The sequence below is a fragment of the Sphaerodactylus townsendi genome, linkage group LG09, assembly GCF_021028975.2.
Source record: "Sphaerodactylus townsendi isolate TG3544 linkage group LG09, MPM_Stown_v2.3, whole genome shotgun sequence".
In the NCBI taxonomy this organism is placed as follows: domain Eukaryota; kingdom Metazoa; phylum Chordata; class Lepidosauria; order Squamata; family Sphaerodactylidae; genus Sphaerodactylus; species Sphaerodactylus townsendi.
Genome location: NC_059433.1, coordinates 37,215,916 through 37,236,123, shown reverse-complemented (window position 1 = coordinate 37,236,123; position 20,208 = coordinate 37,215,916). Strand labels below are relative to the sequence as shown.

Genomic DNA, 20,208 nt, shown 5'->3' with positions numbered 1-20,208 from the left:
ATGATAAGCAGCAGGGAACAGTTGCTAGTCTGTGTAGACAGTGAATTTATCTTGATGGAGCATGGCTTTGTTCACTAATGTATGCTGCTGCTCTATGGCGACAGCTCTTGTGCACACATAAGGCCCCTGGTTTAATATATGATCATTCCAATTGAAAGGACAGAGATAGGAGGTGATGTGGAAAACCTCAGCCTGAGAACCTTGTCAGCCACTGATGGCCAGAATGTACAGATTGTCTTGCTTTGTAGATCAGTTGTCTCATTGCTTAAAGGCCAAACATCAAACATACTGTATCAGTAAGAATTCAAAATCAATAATTAAAGCAATAATTACAGACAGATTCATCGCAGCAGCAGCAGGCATTATGGTCAATGATTCATAGTGGTTAGTGTTTAATTGATCCTGGTTCAAATGTCACCTTTGTCACAGGAATCGTTTAAATCACTTCTTTCCCGCAGAATAATGGGAGACTTGTTTTCACAAAGCACACTTGGTGTCTATTATTTGACAACTTGAGCATGGTGCCAAGGACTGCCCAGCAAAGAAGGGCTGTTTGGACACAATGTCCACTATCCATGAGGTCATCTATTCATATACCTTGATCAGGGAGAGTCTGTGTGTATTGTAACTTGAATTGACAGCAAGATTAGAAGCTTGAGAGAAAGCTGCCTGCAATCACTTGTCTCTTTGGGCTAGTCAGCCAGCATGAATCTGTGGGCAGGTATGTCTTTGGGAGATTAACTCAAGTTCCTTCTTTTTCTTAGTGGCCATAGTGGAGAAATGAGAATTGCTGTGATTAAGATGAATGTATTACTAAGAGCTCTATTTTTGTTTCAAGGTGAATTTAAAAGGAGAATATGGGCTCCCTAGTTTAAACACCATTGAATGTGATTCTGTTTAGGGGTGGATTCCAGCATCACAGCAGCCACTCGTGGGGGGGCACAAAACTCAGATTTTGCATCAGGCTCCATTTTCCCTAGCTACGCCTCTGCCCTGAGGAGAGGGCAGAAGGGACTGCCGGCTGCCAGCTGGGAGCCCAGCCAGTGGGGGTGGGGGGTGGGAAGGGCCGTCTCCGGCCTCAGAGAGCTGCTTTTATAAGCACTGAGGCTGAGGCAGGGCTTGGGGAGGCATGGCCATGCCCCCAAGGATGGGTGTGGTTGTGGCCCCGCCCCAATCCCCCCATTAAAATCCATACCTATGTCGCTGCCCTGCTTCCTCATTGTTTCCACACAATCTCCATTTTCCCCCTCTTTTAAAAATATTCTGAGCATTTTTTATGGAAGCTCATACTTTTCAAGAAAAAAATATTTCAAAAACATTTTGAAACTATCTGAATGATGCAGGAATGTTGTTCTCTTCTCATAAGCAGTACCATTGTTGTTCAATAAATACCAGTGACAGTTTACTACTCTTGCACCAGAAAAATATTATTATTTACTTTATATGCCTAATAAAGGTTATTGATGATGATGTCTTTTAACAGAAAAATATCCCACTAAAAATAGCACAAATGTTTCCTACTTACTTTCCCTCCCCCCCCCAGTAGGTTCTGTTTCCAGATGATCTGATATTAATATTAGAAGCACTCTTAAAGGGAATATAATTATTAGTGGCAAAAATGAAAGGATTTGGTACAGTAGCAGGTTTTAAGATTACTATACAGAAAACAAGGATGTTATCAAAAATATGGATATACAAGATGAAACAGATTTCAGGAATAAAATAGTTTTTAAGATTGAAAAGAAAGTAAAATAACTGGGTATAACCTTGACAAATATGAAGTGTACATTATTTCAAAATTATTATGTTAAGAGGTTAAAATATGTTTTAAAGGATATACCAAAATGAGATAAATAGCTATTGTCTTGGTTGGGGAAAATATCTGTGATTAAAATGAATGTTTTACCCAAAATATGTTTTTTTGTTTCAGACAATACCTGTTTTGACAACTTAGAAATAGCTTAGAAATTCAGCCCTTGACTATAAATGGAGATCAAGTAGAGCGGGTGGCTAGTTTTAAATTTCTGGGCGTCATGATTAAAGAGGACTTGACCTGGGGCATTCAGATTGCCGCAGTGGTTAAGAAGGCCCAGTAAAGACTGTACTATCTGAGACTTTTAAGGAAACAACAACTGAATGGAAAACTCCTGGTGTCCTTTTACCGCTGTGCTATAGAGAGTGTCTTAACCTACTGCATTTGTGTATGGTTCTCCAGTTGCACAGTGGCAGATAGGAAGGCGCTCCAAAGTGTGATCACTACTGCACAGAGGATTATCAGCTGCCCTCTCCCCTCCTTGGAAGAACTCTATAATTCCCAAGGCCTAAAGAAAGCCCAAAATATTCTGAGAGACCGGTCTCATCCAGTACACTCTCTTTTTGAACTGTTATCATCTGGCAGACAATACAGGTCTATAAAAACTAGGACAAAGAGGCTTAGAGACAGCTTCTACTCTAGAGCTGTGGCTATGCTGAACTCCATGGCTTTGTGTTGATGTGTTTGGGGCTGTGTAGGGATAGGTGGAGGAAGGGGAAAGTGAGGATGGGATATGAGTCTGAAATTGTGTGCATCGAGGAATGCTGCTGTAAATTTCATTGTGCGTGCACTATGACAATAAAATGCTTATGTTTATGCTTATGCTTATGATGCACAATTTAAACAATGGCAGGAGGATATAACTAAATTTGTAAGGCAAGAGGGGGAAAGAGTTAAATATAAGCTAATGCAAAATGCAAAGGAAAGAGGAAGATTGGGTTTGTCTGATTTGAAATTATATTTTGCTGCCAGTTGCTTAATTTGGATGAAAGAATGTGTTTTGTTGAGAAATAGATGGCTAATGAAGTTGGGAGGAACTGCAATATTTGGTACTTCCAGTTTTATGCCTAATAAAGGTGATTGGATTGGATTGGATTGGATTGGAGTTGGGAGGATGTGATTTGAGATTCAGATGGGACAGGTATTTGTGGAATGACAAAGTTTAAGTTAATGTGGACTTTAAAAATCACTTAGTTAGATATACCATTTGGACAATATGGAATAAATATAAACTTAGGTTTTATCCAAAACATCTGTATAGCTCTCAACAGAAGTGGGATCCAGCAGGCTCACAGGTTCCCGAGAGTAGGTTACTAATTATTTGTGTGTGCCGAGAAGAGGTTACTAATTGGTGATTTTGCCATGTGATTTTTGCCTTAGTTACGCCACTCCTCTCAGCAGTAGCGCGTAGAACTTGAAGCAGTCTAGCAGGAGGTGCACCAGCATGCATGGCAGTCTGAGCTTGCGTGCATTCGTTTCCTGCCCAAGGACCGGCGCAGTGGCTGCGTCCTTGCCACAACCCCACCCAGGAATGCCCCACCCCTGGAATGCCCGGCCACGCCCCCATTGTGCCCCACCCAGCCCCATTGGCACTGCGCCACAGTTTGAATCCCACCACCATGGGAACCTGTTACTAAAATGTTTGGATCCCACCACTGGCTCTCAATACCAAAAGTTTCTTAGAAGAGAAATGATAACTAACCATAAGTGGTTAACATGCTGAGATACATTAGAATTTTATCAAAAGGAATGTAAAATGAAATTAAGAGAAAAAATTGATAGCATATATTTGCAATTTTAATTTACAGTCATCTGAAGGGATTAAAACAAATGAGAGATCTTATGACTTTGAGCAAAAGACTGAATTTGAATTAGAATTGTTTAGAAATAATGAGTATGTTATTGCTAAAATGTATAAATTGTTGAAATTTGAGACATGGTTGTTATCCTACTACTAAAGGATTAGAGCTGCCAACTGGACAGCACTACAAAGAGATCTATTTAAATTACTTGTTTAAGAGATGGTTTACTTTCAGCTTTATATTTAAAAATTCCATATCTTGTCAGGTTTGGCCATACTGGCTTAGTTAGACTAGTAAATTCACTCTTTGAAAAGCAGCTCCTTGCAACTTTATTTACAAAGCTGAAGGCATTGATGAGCACATAAGGCTTGGATTCATTTGAATCAGCTCTATTTATAGCATCTGAATCACACCTCAACTTTGCTATAATGTAATCTATTCCCTAGAGTTTTCAGGTTTATTTGGGAGAGGGCAGGCAGTTCTTCAAACAATATTTGGCCTTTGTAAGTGCTGGTGTTTTCTTTGACAGAGTTTGATTAATTATGCAAGGCCCACACACACAAAATGAAAGTCAAATGTTTATTATTAAGTGTCATAGCATTCAGCATTATCCTTTACAGTTTCACACGGGACTATCTGTGGTCACATCCTTGTGTTATCAGAAGACACATCAAGTCAATTTCCATCTTAGTGATGAGAGCAAATATCTGTATGTCTCCAATAAATCTCTTAACATATCTAAGTATTTTTCATCTCTGTAATCAGGGCCTGTATGCTAAAATATGCATAAGACACATGGACACTTTTCACCTGCTCATTTTTATCAATTTTTGTTCTGGAAGACAAAATTTTACCTATTTTTGCTCTTGGAAGGCTATTTTAAAAGCCAAGGACACTCATCTTAATTGTAACAGTGACATGGACATAATCATGCTCAGAACGTCATTAAAGTTCTAGATAAAGTTCTTATTTATGCACATGGTAGGAGTCCTGGACATAATAATTCATAGATTCTAAAATGAGCAACATGGTCTACATATACAACTGACCCCAGAAGTGGCAAAATGCCCTAACCAGTGCAGCTTGCATGTGAGGGATTAAGTTTTTGATGGCAGGAAAAAAACCCTATAAACCCATGTTCCCCTACAAAAAAATATGATTGGGGAACAGGGGATTTGAATATTATTATTGCCTACTATGAAGTGCAAGATGCATAGGATGCAAAAGAAAACCACCAACAAATCTTGCACTTCATAGTAGGCAATAATATCTCCAAGGATGCTCAAGAATGTCATTTCCATAGTAGTATGGAGTGTGAGTCTAGTACACAATGCCTTACTTAATTCCTTAGTGTCTTTCCTTTCTGACTGGTAAAGGTTATGTTTTGTGTTCTTGTTTAACAAGGCCCTGAATATCAGAAACATACCTTTTTTTCAATTTTCCCTCCAAATTTTCCATTGATTGCTGAAAGAATTATGATGTTAAATTATTCAACAGGAAAATGGAACAAAGAAATTATATTTGACAAAAGAGAGTCACTCATCATTAGTGCTTACATCCTGCCCTCAATCCAGAATTCATGCTTACATGCACCTACCTGGCTCACCTATTTGCATTCCTCATGATCACTAATTCTCCCTATGGCTTTGATGCTACTATATTGTTCCATTGGTTGTTCATATAACCTAAACTTAACTGGTGTAGGAGCATCTAGCTTAAACAGAAGAGTCCTTGTGTTTGAGCAATACCTTGGCATTACCAGACTAAAATGGAAGGTACAAACTCAGTATTAAATCAGAACACACTATCAAACATATACAAAAAAGTTGATAGAGTATGCTCAATACATTCTTAAAGTAATTGTAGTCATAGGCCCTTTCCGCACAGGCACTGAGTGGGGATGCATTGGCATAAATTATGCTGATGCACCCCCCCCGGAACCGTTCACACAGACGGTCCCGGTAGGGGCACAGGGGAATGCACAGCCTTCACACAGGCTGTGCCTTCCCCGACTGGCTTACTTGCTCCTCCTGGCTCCCATTGGACTGTGGAGGCCAGGGACACACACCCCTGGTCAGATCACCGACTCTGGAGATGAAGGCCAGGGGGTGTGACCTCTGGCCTCCACAGTGCGACGGGAGCCAGCAGAAGGTAAGCTGGTCGGGGGAGGTGAGAGGGAAATGCCGCTTTCCAGCCGCTGGACACCCAGGCTGCATGGAAACGCCACTTTTGAACCTCGCTCCACAAGCAAAAATGTCACTCCACAGGCAAAAAACCTCGCTCCACAGGCAAAAATGTCATCCCTGGGGAGGCGTTCGCACAGCAGGCACTGCTGCAATGCAGCAGTGCGGTGCTTGCGACACCTAGGCTGCATGGAAACACCTCTTTTGAACCTTGCTCCACAAGCGAGGTTTTTCAAAAAGGGGCGCCTTCCAGCCGCCTTCCAGCCGTTTGCACGGCAGCGGCTGGAAGGCACCCCTTTTGAAAAACCTAGCTTGTGGAGTGAGGTTCAAAAGTGGCATTTCCATGCAGCCTGGGTGTCGCGAGCATGGCACTGCTGCATTGCAGTAGCACCTGCTGTGCGAACGCCTCCTCAGGGATGACATCTTTGCCATCCCTGGGATGCTCTATTCCACCTGTGTGGAAAGGGCCTTAGTCTGAAGAGATTTATTATGAATCTCACTTGCTGCTGCCATTCTAAATGTTGCAAGCATATCCATGGCTTGCCTAATTGTAGAAGTCACTTGAAGTATACACCAAATATTCTTGCTGAGGTTTCCAAGGCAAAAGGCACATTGCCAGATTGTCAAAAATGTCAATCTTTTTCACAGATTGCTCTGTTTAGTGTGTTCTTTTTTTAAGTTGTCAAACTGAAAACTATCCAGTCCAAGAAAATTAACATTGCAAAGTCTTTCTGTTTGGGCTACAATGATAAAGAGAAAAGGAGGGAACAGTTACAGCTGGTAACTTATATGTCAGCATGGTCTATTCTGGAGTAACTACTACCAAGTTATTCTTTTCCTAATTTATGTATATTCTACCATTGTAACAGGGTGACAACACCAAGAGTATTTAGGGTTCATGGTGCTGTGGTTCCTCCAGTATTTTCTGGAGGAATGTGAAATAGCTATAGGAAACTGCCCTTAATGTGCAACTGGTGTGGGGTGTGTGTGTGTATCAAAATGCCAGACTCTAGGAAGTTGGTTCCTTTCATGGATGGTGCCCATCTGTTATTCCTTGTGTACTGCTAAAACATTCTGGTCACATATCCTGATTTGGTATTCATATGCTTTCATATGATTTTTAAAATTTATTTATAACTTGCCTTTCTTCCCTGAAGGGGCACAAAGTAACAAAATCATTCCCAACCCTTCCATTTTACCCTCACAACAATCTTGTGAGGTAAGTTAGGCTGAGAAGGTGTGACTGACCCCTGGTAACTCAGCAAGTTTCTGTGGCAGAGTAGGGGATTTGAACCTGGATCTTCCATATCCTGGACTAACTGCTATCATCATCTGTTTTTACCATTAAGTTGATAAAGGATCATGTAAATTGATGGCACAATAATACCTGCCTTGGTCATTCAGGCAAAAGGTGGAATAAATAACGGCACTAGAATCAGCTAGGCTGTAATTGTGACAGGGGGCAAAGCACATGGTGAGCTCCGGAGCAGTGAGCATTTGTGCCCTGGGCCAGCTGGACAGCCAAATCACACCCAGCACACGAGTTTAAGGGGTGGAGCATGCTCCCTATATATTAGGCAGCACACTGTTGCTCTGGCCTTCTTCAATGCCTGGAGCAAACTGACTCACCTGCCCTCCCTATTTGGGCAGGGTTTTTGCTGCTTACTTTGTCACAGCCTTGGCAGTTTGAGCAGAGGAGCTCATCCTTATGGGGAGGCTGAGCTTGCGCGCCAGACCTCCCCGTGTTAGGGGCCTCCATAAGAGGCTTGGGGTGGGACCGGCTCATGGTGCATGCTGTGGAGGCCTCTGCAATTGTGCCCGACACCCCAGCAGGAAAGGGGCAACAAAGGGCGGGCGCCCCAGTGGCCCAGTACCTGTCTGTCCTCTCCAATATGGATTGGGGTTGGTGCCGGGGTCAGCCAGGGGTGCTGAATGGCTGCCGGATGTGCTCCTCTTGCTTGCCCAGCTTCTGCCTAAATAAAAAGGGTTGTGGCCCATTTTAATTCCAAGACGTGTCCTGTGGTTATTCACCAGATGGAACCTCTGCACATCTGGGTGCAAAATGTTTTAAATAAATATATTTTAAATGAATACATTGATTTATACTAATATAATATTAGTATTATTGTAGTCTTTGAATTCTTACCTTAAAGAAGTCTGAGGGGGATTTTCTGATACTGTGCCATGCAAGCTGTCAGAATCTATTCCTGTACAGCTTGGAAAACCACTTCTGAGAACAAAGGACCTTTATTCAGGTGACTGAGTCCAGACTATCCATCCAACACTTCAGTCGTTTTACAAGAAGTTCTGGATCAGGGCTGAATGACTGATTTCTATCCACAAAGGAGTGGGCTTGTTATTTTTATAGTTATCTGCTCAAGCAGTAGAGCCACTGACATTCTGTAATCAATTTACTGCTTTAAAAAGTTCTACCTCTCATTTTATTTTTTAGCAGCTAACAAATGACAAATCAAAACTGATAATGCTACCCATGAGCAGTGAGGCTAAGTGATTTAGGAAAAATATAGTAGCACTGGCGGATAAGATTCCATAAGTAGCTTTCTGTGTACAAATAGGTGGGGGAATGGAAGATTCAATAAATGTAAAGCTATTACACATCAGACAAATACATTTACAGAGAGCCAGAACCAGTGTGCTGGCACATTTTTATATGAGATATCTGAATTATGTTGACAATCTAATAATGTCCCTGAGTAGCTAAAGGCTGGTACAGGCCTAGAGACAGTAATGCTGCCGCAACATCTTATAACATTAAAGATATCATGGAGATAAATTAGACTAATGGAGTTTGAAAACGATCATCTCTCTCGCTTTAAAGAGAAGAACTTGGATAGATAAATGAATATTAGCTATGCAGCACACATATCTGTAAATGTGAATGTATGCTTCATTGTGCATAGTTTTCTGCATAAAAAGAATCAAACCATACCTTCTTGTAAAACATCATAGTCTGTTTTCAAAGCCCAACGTATAATTAGAAGAGGAGGGAACCACCATTTCGGTTGCAATCACATCACAGAGATTACTTTATGCAAAATCACAAAAGAGACATGTGGCAAAAGTAATGAAGTGTGGGTGGAAACCGGCTACATTGACATGCAAAATTAGAGACTTTTTCCTGACTTTATGTCATTTTACATGAAATATAGTCAAAATATTGTTTTGTGCAGCATTTCGGAAAGGCATCCAAAGGATTTATTTTATTCCGCTTCAAAGTGTAACATGTATTAAGCCATCAGGATCATTTGGGGAAATGGAAACCATTTTTCTCTTCCATCTTCAACTGCATATTTTTGATGAATTTATAAAATATTGAAACTGTATTGGTTATTAATAGCCAACAATAGCTCTGGGCAACAATTTTGCCAGTACTTTACCATCCAGAATTCTGGCAAAATGTAATACCACCATAGTTTTTTAAATTGCCTCTTTCTCTTCAAATGTCATGTAAAATACTGTGCTCTGTTTTGATTCCAAAGTGAATGTTCTTATGATCAGAATAATTGCACCAGGGTGGACAGAGAATGAAGAAATAACAACTGTGATTGAAATAGATAGATAGATAGATAGATAGATAGATAGATAGATAGATAGATAGATAGATAGATAGATAGATAGATAGATAGATAGATAGATAGATAGATAGATAGATAGATAGATAGATAGATAGATAGATAGATAGATAGATAGATAGATATTATTACGGCCTTTTGGCCAGCCAATAGTTTAAAATCAGAGTACATTGTGATTGAAATAGAATATTCACATCATATGATATCCAAGAAATGTACAAAAGTAGAGAAATCAGATCATATAGTTAGGCAATTATATGAAGAGAATGTACAAGAAATTCATAAAAATATGAGTTGTCTGCATAATCCCATAGATTAACACAAAAGGTACAAACAGAAATGTTAGTTTTAATCCCTTAGATTAACACAAAAGGTACAGTTTAAATGCTAGTTTAAGTTTCACTGCATTTCCCATGTTAAATGTTGTTACAATTATCATAAGATAAGACAAAATATTGATCCACATGACAACAACTTTGACCACTGGCAACTTTTGATAATGAAAGGCAGGACTTTGGCAAGATTAGGAAGTTTCTTAAAGGAATAAACTCAATATTTTGATTAATTATAACTAAGGTATAGTTAATCAACAAAGAAAACAAATAGAGTTGCAAGGTGTCTGCCCTTACCCCCATAGGAACCCCAAGATGTGGGACAAAGGAGAGGAAGTATCAATTGATCACCCAGAAATTATGCCATCATACTTCAGGGAGTGCCTGAAACTCTATGGTTTTATGGTTTTAGGCATCTTGACGTTGATTAATATCTCATCTCACCATTTCTCACCAGTCATTTGAACACCAGAGGTGACAGAACAACATGAGTGGCAGTTTGCCTAGCAGAACTGTTAACCCAAAAAGAAACAGTGTTTCAAGCTCCTTCTGATATCACATATCCATGATCTGTCTCTTTTATTTTATTTTGTTTCAAAGCAGGCACATCTTTGGAGATTTAGAAGTGACTGGAGAAGTACCCATGGGTGTAAATAAGCGTTTAACCTTTTATTTCTTTACTATTTCTCTGATTTAAGCTGCTCCATTCTAAAAGATATTAGCTACTTGAAGATAACTGGTTAAAAGATTAATTACCCTGTTCTCAGTAGTACCCTGTTTAGTAGTCTCAGAAGGATAACTAATTCAAATAAAATTTCCTTCTATTATCTGATCTAAACCAATTAGCTCAAATATAGCCTTTTTCCCTGGCAGTTCAACAGAGCTTGTGACAGTGCTCCTCTTTCATTTTCTATTTCCCCATGACACCTTTCATTTTACTCTCCCTTCAGGCAGAAAGGAAACAAGGGTGAGAGAGAGACTCAACAGATGCATGCCTAAATAGTGCATCATCCAAGTAGAACACAGCTCATATTGTGCTATACTATATCATCATGATTGGTGTCTTTTGCATAGCATTGCCAACCACATTGTTGTATCACAGGTTTGGAAAGGTCTTCCATTCTTTATAAGCCAAACTGTTGTTTTCTACAGCCATTTTAGCTGTCATGTGTTAATCTGAGTGGTAAAATCAGGGAGTTGCTGTTGATTTTTAGAGATACCAGGTATAGCCTGGAAGTGATGTTGCCATTCTCACATTCCACAAACGTTCTCACCCGCAACCCTCCCACTGGTTGCCAGAAAGGGTGCATGTGCCTAAGACTTGCTCCCATGCTCCACCAAATGAAAATACTGCATACTGCCCCACTCTAAATTGCATTTACTTATTGATTTTTAAAAAATGGTATCCAGAAAATTTTGTGGTGTAGACCATATATGAAATAAAAAGTCATATGTTTAGTCATGTTATAATCTCATAGGGTAATAAACTCCCAAATCATTCATTATTTTTATTCAGATATATCTGTGCATTATTGTTTGGAATAATATGAATCACTGTACTAGAAAACTCTTAAAGCTGGAAATCAACTATATAATACCTATATTGCTTCCTCTGAAAAATAATGTAAGTTAACTGCATTTATATCTTTCCTGATCCAAATTTTGGTAGGTAGCCATTGTACATTTCAGTAGAAACATAACATTACTCATTTGCAGTTGTATAAAAAACTTTTTGAACATAATGTAAAACATGACAACTAAAACAAAGGCTGTCTATCATTTGTCTGTGGTGCAGTTTAATAGATATCAATTGTCCTTGAATTCTGTTGTTCAAAGCAAAGTGTGGCCACTGTGGTAAAATTCTTTTTTTTTACATTTTTCAAAAGCACTCTCGAAGCTAGAAATAAAGCTACTAATGAGGTGAGTTTTCTATACACATTCTAATACAACATGTCAAAAGTAGGAAAAAACAATTTGACAGATAATTCAGTAACAGAATATGGTTTAATATGTACTACCGTATTCATAAATTTTAATAGAACTATTTATCATGGCAGGAACTGTTAAAGAATTCTGTAGGCTTTCTGCCATTGTGGTAAGATGAATGATGAATCTGATGCAACACAGGGTTTCTTAATAATTTATTGGGTCATGAGTTATGGTTTTATTCAATTGAAAATTATTAGATGGGCTTGCCCCAGGCGCCAAGCATGGTACATGAAAAAGGGAAAATAGATTAAGCAAACACTCAGTGAGTTTAATCATTTCAAACAGGGTACTGGATAACAGTCTTGACAGATTTGTCATTAATTCCTTAGACATTTTTACCTCTGCACAACATAATCACAAGATGGGGGTTGTCAGTGAAACTGAGGAAATGTGGTGTTTGTAATAAATAGTGTGCATCATCCATTATTTTTCTTGTGCATGATTTATTCTTTCTGTGTGAGAAGACAAGAGATGATAGGAAACAGAGCCATCTCTTCTACCAGAAAAATGGCATATGCAAAATGTACAGCAAATCATCCTGTGGGTTGATTTGTCCTAGCCCCAGCTTGATCAAGTGTGAGGCTCCATTGGCTGAGAAAAAACAGAGCAGCCAATCAGATGAAGGCAACTGGCTTGCCTTGCTGCTCCCTTTTGCCTTCCCCCTAAATATTTGAAGGATCTGACTTGCTCAATACCTGAACTCTGAATAGACCAAGTCATATCACTACAAGCATTTGAGAAAACCAGGACCTTGGATTTTGTTGGATTGATTGAAAGCCGATTAGAAACGCAGTACAAAAACCTCCACAGTTGTTGAAGATTGAGTCAGGGGATCCAATTTTACTGCCCCCCCCCCAATTTTTCTTCAATTTGGGAGCCCATTAAATTGGACCTCCAACCCAATTTTTTTTACCAGATTTGTGGGTTATGGTGCAAATTTGATGCCTCTACCTTAAAAAGCCACCCCTCAGAGCCCCACAAAGATTTCCCACATAGTAACATGAATTTAAAAAAAGTTTAAAAAGCCACAAACTGTCAGGTGTTTTTTTTCAATTTAGCCTTTCTCAGCTCCATTGAAATGGCGTCTTTTTTTGGTTTTTTTGGCATATGTGAATTCCTATCCCTAACACACATTCAAAATAAATGTTCTATTAATTCTACTAATTCCTAACCTAAACAAATAGTACTAATTTAAGCCTCTAAAGGGAAATAGGTGTGGGGGAGAAAAGGAGAGAAGTATATACTGCTTGTACTGTTGAGTGAGGTCCTTTAAAGTTTTTCAAAGGAGAAAGTAGTGTGGGAGGGGGGTATGGTGGAGAAGTAGAGAGGGATATTTACAGACACATTTATGGGATAACTGGGCCACTGCAGACACATGCACACATTCCGCTCTACATGTTCCCATGTGGAGATTGTGTAGCCAGTTGCTGAAGCTCAGTATTGAAAAGGGAACCAATGACCAGAACAGAAAACTTGGATTCTAGAGGCTAACTTTATATCACAAAATTGTAAAAAAATAGAGAGGAAAGTAAGATACTTCTCCGAGCAAACTGGATCAGAGTTTCAAACCTCATTGGTAGATCAGTTAGATATTTCTCCAGGAAGGGAAATTTGGGAATATCAATTACTTTTTTGATGAAGTTTATAGCCCAGATGGAATAACAAATTTATGTTATATGGCCATTATTTGTTTAGATTGAATTCCAGCAGAAAACATAGTGACAGATATTGCAGTTGGAGACTGATGAGTTGATGTGTCCTTCCTAACTCATGCACAGATCATGTTAGTGTTATCCTGAGGAATGCCAAATTTAATTAATTGAGACACAGTAACTTTGAATGGGGGAGGGGAGGAAGAGAAGTGAGCTAGCTTGCATTTCTCATTTCTCAAGGATGGTGAATTTCATTTTATCTTTGATGCAGTGTGATTAAGAACATAAGAACATAAGAACAAGCCAGCTGGATCAGACCAGAGTCCATCTAGTCCAGCTCTCTGCTACTCGCAGTGGCCCACCAGGTGCCTTTGGGAGTTCACATGTAGGATGTGAAAGCAATGGCCTTCTGCGGCTGTTGCTCCCGAGCACCTGGACTGTTAAGGCATTTGCAATCTCAGATCAAAGAGGATCAAGATTGGTAGCCATAGATTGACTTCTCCTCCATAAATCTGTCCAAGGCCCTTTTAAAGCTATCCAGGTTAGTGGCCATCACCACCTCCTGTGGCAGCATATTCCAAACACCAATCACACGTTGCGTGAAGAAGTGTTTCCTTTTATTAGTTCTAATTCTTCCCCCCAGCATTTTCAATGAATGCCCCCTGGTTCTAGTATTGTGAGAAAGAGAGAAAATTTTCTCTCTGTCAACATTTTCTGTAAGTGTTTTCATTCTGCCTCCAAATTAGAGAAATACATTCCTATCTGCTATTTCAAACTTTGGTGGAGGCCAAATTAAGAAATTAAAAAATGCATATTCCTTTTGGAGGACCAGTGAGGGGATTTCAGCTCTGTAAGTGCTGATCCAAGAGTCTACTCATGGGGTAGTGCATTTTGCCTCCACCCCCACACAAATATGACTGGGTATAACTGGAGGAACCAACTTCTCCCTTGTCCACTGCAGTCTGGATGGTGACCTCCTCACCACATACAGGAAAATAGGTAATAGACTTTCATTTCAGAGGGCATTGGGTGGAAGGTCAACTCTTTTATCAGGTTTGGCTGAGTATAATGCATTTTAGATTGCTAAAGCTGCAAAATTATTCTTGGATTGCGTATATTTCAATTTTTCCATGCATTTCTATTTGTGTGTGTGTGTGTGTGTGTGTGTGTGTGTGTGTGTGTGTGTGTGTGTGTGTGTGTGTGTTTTGGGGCGGGGGAGACTTTTTCACCCATGGCTTCAAAATTTCTGTAAATTTTACATCTCTAGTTCCACTAAACCCTTCCCCCAGAATGCAAAAGATCCATTGATCCAGGATGCTGGCCACCTGAAAACATTTTGCATCTATAAAGGAAGAAATCACAAGGTAGGCATCTGTGTTCTATGGATGTCATGAATTCACAATGCCATGTCCTATTAAACTGCAAATTAAAACTGATAAGATAGGTAAAAGGTTACATTTTGCATGGAGAAAAGGCTATGCTGACTGTTTACAAACACCTCAAGGAATAAAGTACAGCTAGAATACTAAAACTTAAAGACAATCAGAATATCCCTTGTTTAGCTGGAGAGCAAGCAAAATAAGATTACCTGCTAGAATCCCTAAGTGCTATTATTGCATCATAAGTCTTTTTAAAGCTTGAGCAAAAAAAAGGAGGGAGGGGAAGGAGGGGGAGGGGGGAAAGAGGGGGAGGGGGAGGGGGAGGAAATTAGTGGGTTTTCTAAGTATTCAGCTGGGGGGGGGATCGCTGTAGCTTGTATTTGGGGTTGAAAAAATCCCCAAAAAATATTGGGCTCTTTTCAGGTTTTTTGCTGGTTCAATTTAGTGAATCAACAAGCTTAAACTGTTGCCCTAATGAATAAGGTATCCTTAGTTCAGCGATGGTACACTTCAGTAAAATGAATGATGTTTCCACTGCAACTGGTGCTACTAGAATGCAGAAGATGAGCTACCAGGGGACAGTGTGTGTGTGCATTGCACCGGGTGCATGCCTGGGGAGGGGGGTGGAAAATCACCCCCCGTGGCTCCCCCTCACACACACTTACCTTAGTTCAGCCTGAAAATGCAGGCTGGAAAAGTGGCCTGTTCACTTGAGGCTGAAAATGGCCTGGTGGGAAGTTTAGCCAGGAAGACAATCACAAACACAAGTTGATATGAAAAATTAGATATAATGCATATACAGAACACAGTTCTCTCAGTTGGAACACTTTAACATTTATTTGTATTAACAGCCAAATCTGTATGATTTAATATTCTATTTCTTGAGGCAAACACATTAGTCCTATGTTAGATCAAACATTTGGCTGTCTTGGAAGGAAGAAATGACACAATCCCAGCTAATTGCTCTCTGTACCTTCATAGTCATAACCACTGGAGAATGTTTTACACTATTTACTCTACTAAGTTTATCCCCTGAGCAAACATTTATTTCATATGTTTATATTAGAAGTGCAATTGGAAAAGACTGAGAACATTTGTTATATCCTGTCAAATGAAACGCTTGAAACACAGGAAGCTTCTATGTATATATCTGCTATTCAGAAAATTTTAGGGTTTATTTCTGATTCAACTTTACCAAATCAACAAGTCTAGTCTGTAGCCCTGTCAGGAGTTTCTGATCTATACATTAGATGAGCAGTCATGCACATACATAAGCTTTTATGGAAGATATACAATTTCTTTTGTAGCTTTTATAGAAAATAAAATGTGACAATGTGACTTTTTAATTGTTATTTCACATGATAGTTCAGAACCTTATACATTTAAAGGTCCAGTGAATTTATTTACTGTACTTAAAAACTACTTTGTACATTACTGACCTCTTGTAACCACTATAAAAAACCCAAACTTAAGGGGACATCATGATCCCTTGTTCAAAGTTATAATTGACTTTTTATTCTGCAGGTACAACTTCTAGAAATTTTGCTAGGTAGTTTAAGCTGAAAGGCATCAACCAACTAAGGCAATCTGATGACTTCAATCTGATGAAAATTTTATTGATAGCCTCACTCGCCCAACAATGTTTGCTATATCAGATTTTTACCAGCTTTTCAACAATAATCATATTTTTAAAGGAAAAGACCTTTATTGCCTACAATACCCCACCAGTTCACTAGAGCATATGCAATAGGAAAACTGTATTAAAACACACATGGTATTACAGACTAAGGAAATAGCATAAAACATATGAGACTTACTAGCTTTTACTGTCACTATACTCTTTTCCACATAAAGATGTTAGTTTGGTCATTGAGGTGCAGCAGTTCAGAAAACTGTATCCTTCTGCATTGGAATATAGTCCCGAACGAATGAGAATTATCATTCATTTTTACACACTGATGTTGTCAAAACCATTATTTTATGCATTATTCAACATGGTACTTTGATACAGGAGCATGCCAAAATGCATTTTTATTTTTAAATGGATTGGGAGAGTAGGGATAGGTAAACACTAAGACCCAGATAGAGCATTCTGCAACAAAGAAGGTCCAACATGCTATGTTCTGTGGTGGAGGAATATGCAATCTACTAACATCTTTACTGAGTGTGGTGCTTTCTTGACATTCCATTCCTTGGTTCACAGGAACTTTGAAAACAAAAGTGGATCATGGGAGATTTTATTCTATTTGCTCCCTTTATTTCTGAGACTTTCACATATATGCTTCTGATATGGTGATCAGATGTTCTAATCTTTGCTTTCCTAGCAGGGTGGGCTTCACTTTACCCTATCCTGGTATTTAGAGTGGGTCCCATATATACTGGTTAGCACCCATTCTACAAACACATTAATGAGTATGTTCCAAATCTTTTATGACCCCACTCGCTACACTCAAACAGTGTTCTATCTTACCCTCCCCAAGCAGGTGGACAAATGCTAAGCAGATTTTCGTAAACCAAAATCTTTTGAACTTCTTGAAACAGCAAACTTTGCATAAAAAACCTGAATACTGCGATCATTCAGCTCAGCACTAGTATTTTGCATTTGGAAGCATTTATTATAAGCTGATTATTTTGGATTCATCTTTAACTTACAGAGTTTTGTTTATGACTAAACCTCTTCTTAAAGAATGGCAGCTATTATGCTGAGCTGTAGAACAAAACACACAGCACACAAACACGGTCTCACAAAGAGAACAGTGAAAACTGAAATGTCATCAAGGTTCATAGCGAACCTCAAAGAGATTGGCACACACACATCACCTTACATTGTGATTTCACACTGCTCATAACAAAACACAATAAATTCTATTTTTCTGTTTGTTATCCAGGCATGTCTGTGTTTGAGCCTCTGGAGGACCCCAACAAACAAAAGGCCTTCTGATAGCACTGATGAAAATAAAAGACACTGCCTACAATGAGGAAAGAACTATCTATACAGAGAATGAAACAGTCTTGGGAAATGCATGACATCAGGACAGATGAGTACAACCTGCCAGAGGCAACTCTGACAACAACAACAATTAAGAATTAAATTATGGAATTTTTATTGAGCAAATGCAATCTATTTCTTTGGGTGTTTATTTCTTGAGCTCTCTTTAAGGGATTTTCACACAAGGCCACAAACTAGGGAAGCCAGCCTCCAGGTAGAACCTGGGGATCCCCTCGAATTACAGCTCATCTCCAGACTTCAGAGATCAGTTTCCCTGGAGAAAATTGAAGCTTTGGAAGCTATGCCATTGTACCCCATTGAGGTCCTTGTCGTCCCCCAGCTCCATCCCTAAGTTTCTTGGAGTTTTCCAACTTGGATCTGGCAATATTTCCCCACATTCCCCATCGGTGGACAGAGGGACCTGGCAACTCTACCTCAAAATGAACATCATGTGCTATTTGCTTAACATTAATTATTTCAATCAATCAATCAAATACCTTTATAAATAGAAAGAAAAAACATAATATCACAACCTTCCAGTTAACAGTTTTGAATGACTTAAGATTACAGTGTTTAAAAATTTGCCCACAGCTTCCAGCACCTCATAGCAATGACTGTTTAAAAGAAATATAACCTACCGTTTATCAGTTGTCCCTTCCTTTTCATGCAAGAGGAAGGTTATATACTTCTCCCTATCTAGAACATGGAAGGGACAGTATAACATCATGTGGGATACAGATTCCACACAGTCCAGGTCACATGGGCATTTCCTGTCTTTATATGGGATCCCGAGATGACATCCTTGTTGAAGGGAGGAAGGTAGAACATTACCCCTGGCAAGAGAAAGTGCTCTACGCCACCGAGCCACAATCAATAGACAAAGGTATCTGGCAGCTGTTAATCTATCAAAGGGGATTTCGAGAAACAAAGGGAAACAGGATTTGATGGCTGCCTCCAACATCTGGTGGAATTCTCTGTTGAAAAGTCTTTTCTTAATGACACTGAAGACCTCTTGCTCTGTTAACACTGGCAAATCATCAATGGGAATCCCCAGGTTATTGAGCTTGGTTTCAATTCTAGACCACAACTTGGTAGAATGGAGAGTAGAGAGCTCCTGGAATGTAAGGTCAGATTCTTCATGGTTGAAACATATTCTGGCCCAAAATTTGAAAAACATTAATTCCCAAAGGTTTTTTTCAAAATATGTTTCATTCTATAACTTTTGAGAATGTGTTTGATAATTTAAACTAGCCATATATGAAGACTTTATTTTTTACTTTGATGGAACATTCTTTTATAGAAGATATACTATTTTTCTGACAATGTGACATTTTAATTGTTATTTCACATGATAAGTCAGAACCTTATATATTTAAGGGTCCTGTTAATTTTTTACTGACCTTAAAAATACTTTGTACATTATTCTTATCCATCATGCACTCCCTCACTTTTAATATTTTTAACCATGGAATTACATCCAGTAGTTTTCTAAGCTTACTGAAGTCTGCTTTCTTAAAGTCTAGGATGTGTGTCTGACTATATTTAGTAGCCCCTTTCCACTGTATAACAAACTCCAGAAGAACATAATCACTCCCACCTAAGGATCCTACCACTTCCACTCCACTGATCAGGTCATCATTATTGATTAGAAGCATATCTAAAATAGACATTTCCCTTGTTGCTTCTTCTACCTTCTGGATCATGAAATTGTCTGCAAGGCAAGTGAGAAATTTTTTTTGTACCTGATAATCTTGGCAGAGTTTGATTCCCAATGAATATCAGGAAAATTGAAATCTTCCATTACTATTACTTCTTTCCTTTCTGAAAGTTTTGGCCATCTGTTCCAGGAAGGCTTCATCCAACTCTTCATTCTGGCTTGGGGGTCTATAGTAGACCCCCCACAATGAGATCACTACTGTTTTTCTCTCCCTTAATTTTTTACCCAGATGCTCTTAACTGTAATCATCCCTGATGTATAATGCTACTCCTCCTCTTTTCCTTTTCGATCTATTTCTCTGAAATAGGCTATACCTTTAGAATTATTTCATTCTAATCATGAGACTCATCCCATCAGGTTTCAATGATGCCTATTATATTATATTTGCTTAGTCGTGTTAAGAGTTCAAGTTCATCTTTATTTCCCCTGCTTTGTGCATTAGTGTAGAGACATTGAAGGCCATGGTTCATGCCTTTTGGCTGCTTTTTAAAGGTTTTATCCAGTGGTAGGATTCAGCAGGTTCGTACCACTTCGGCACAACCGGTTGTTAAAATGGTACTTGTAAACAACCAGTTGTTAAATTATTTGAATCCCACCACAGCTATTGCAGGTGACTGCAGCAACTTCCTGACTATCCATATTTAGCAGTCTTCACTAGTGTTTTCTTCAAAAAGTCTTGCCTATTTAACCAAGGACTTGTTCACTGGGCTCCAAGGAATAAGACCTAGTGTCTGGAGCTTCTACCCCATGTCCAGACTT

General features: G+C 39.1%; 1 long non-coding RNA gene across 1 annotated transcript; it reads left to right on the top strand.

Moving 5' to 3' along the window:
• Window positions 1-631: 631 nt before the first annotated feature.
• LOC125438801 lies at window positions 632-17,835 on the top strand. The gene is made up of 3 exons (XR_007245413.1): window positions 632-721; window positions 14,632-14,728; window positions 17,632-17,835. It is a non-coding gene; the product is annotated as an uncharacterized LOC125438801 (long non-coding RNA).
• Window positions 17,836-20,208: the final 2,373 nt, after the last annotated feature.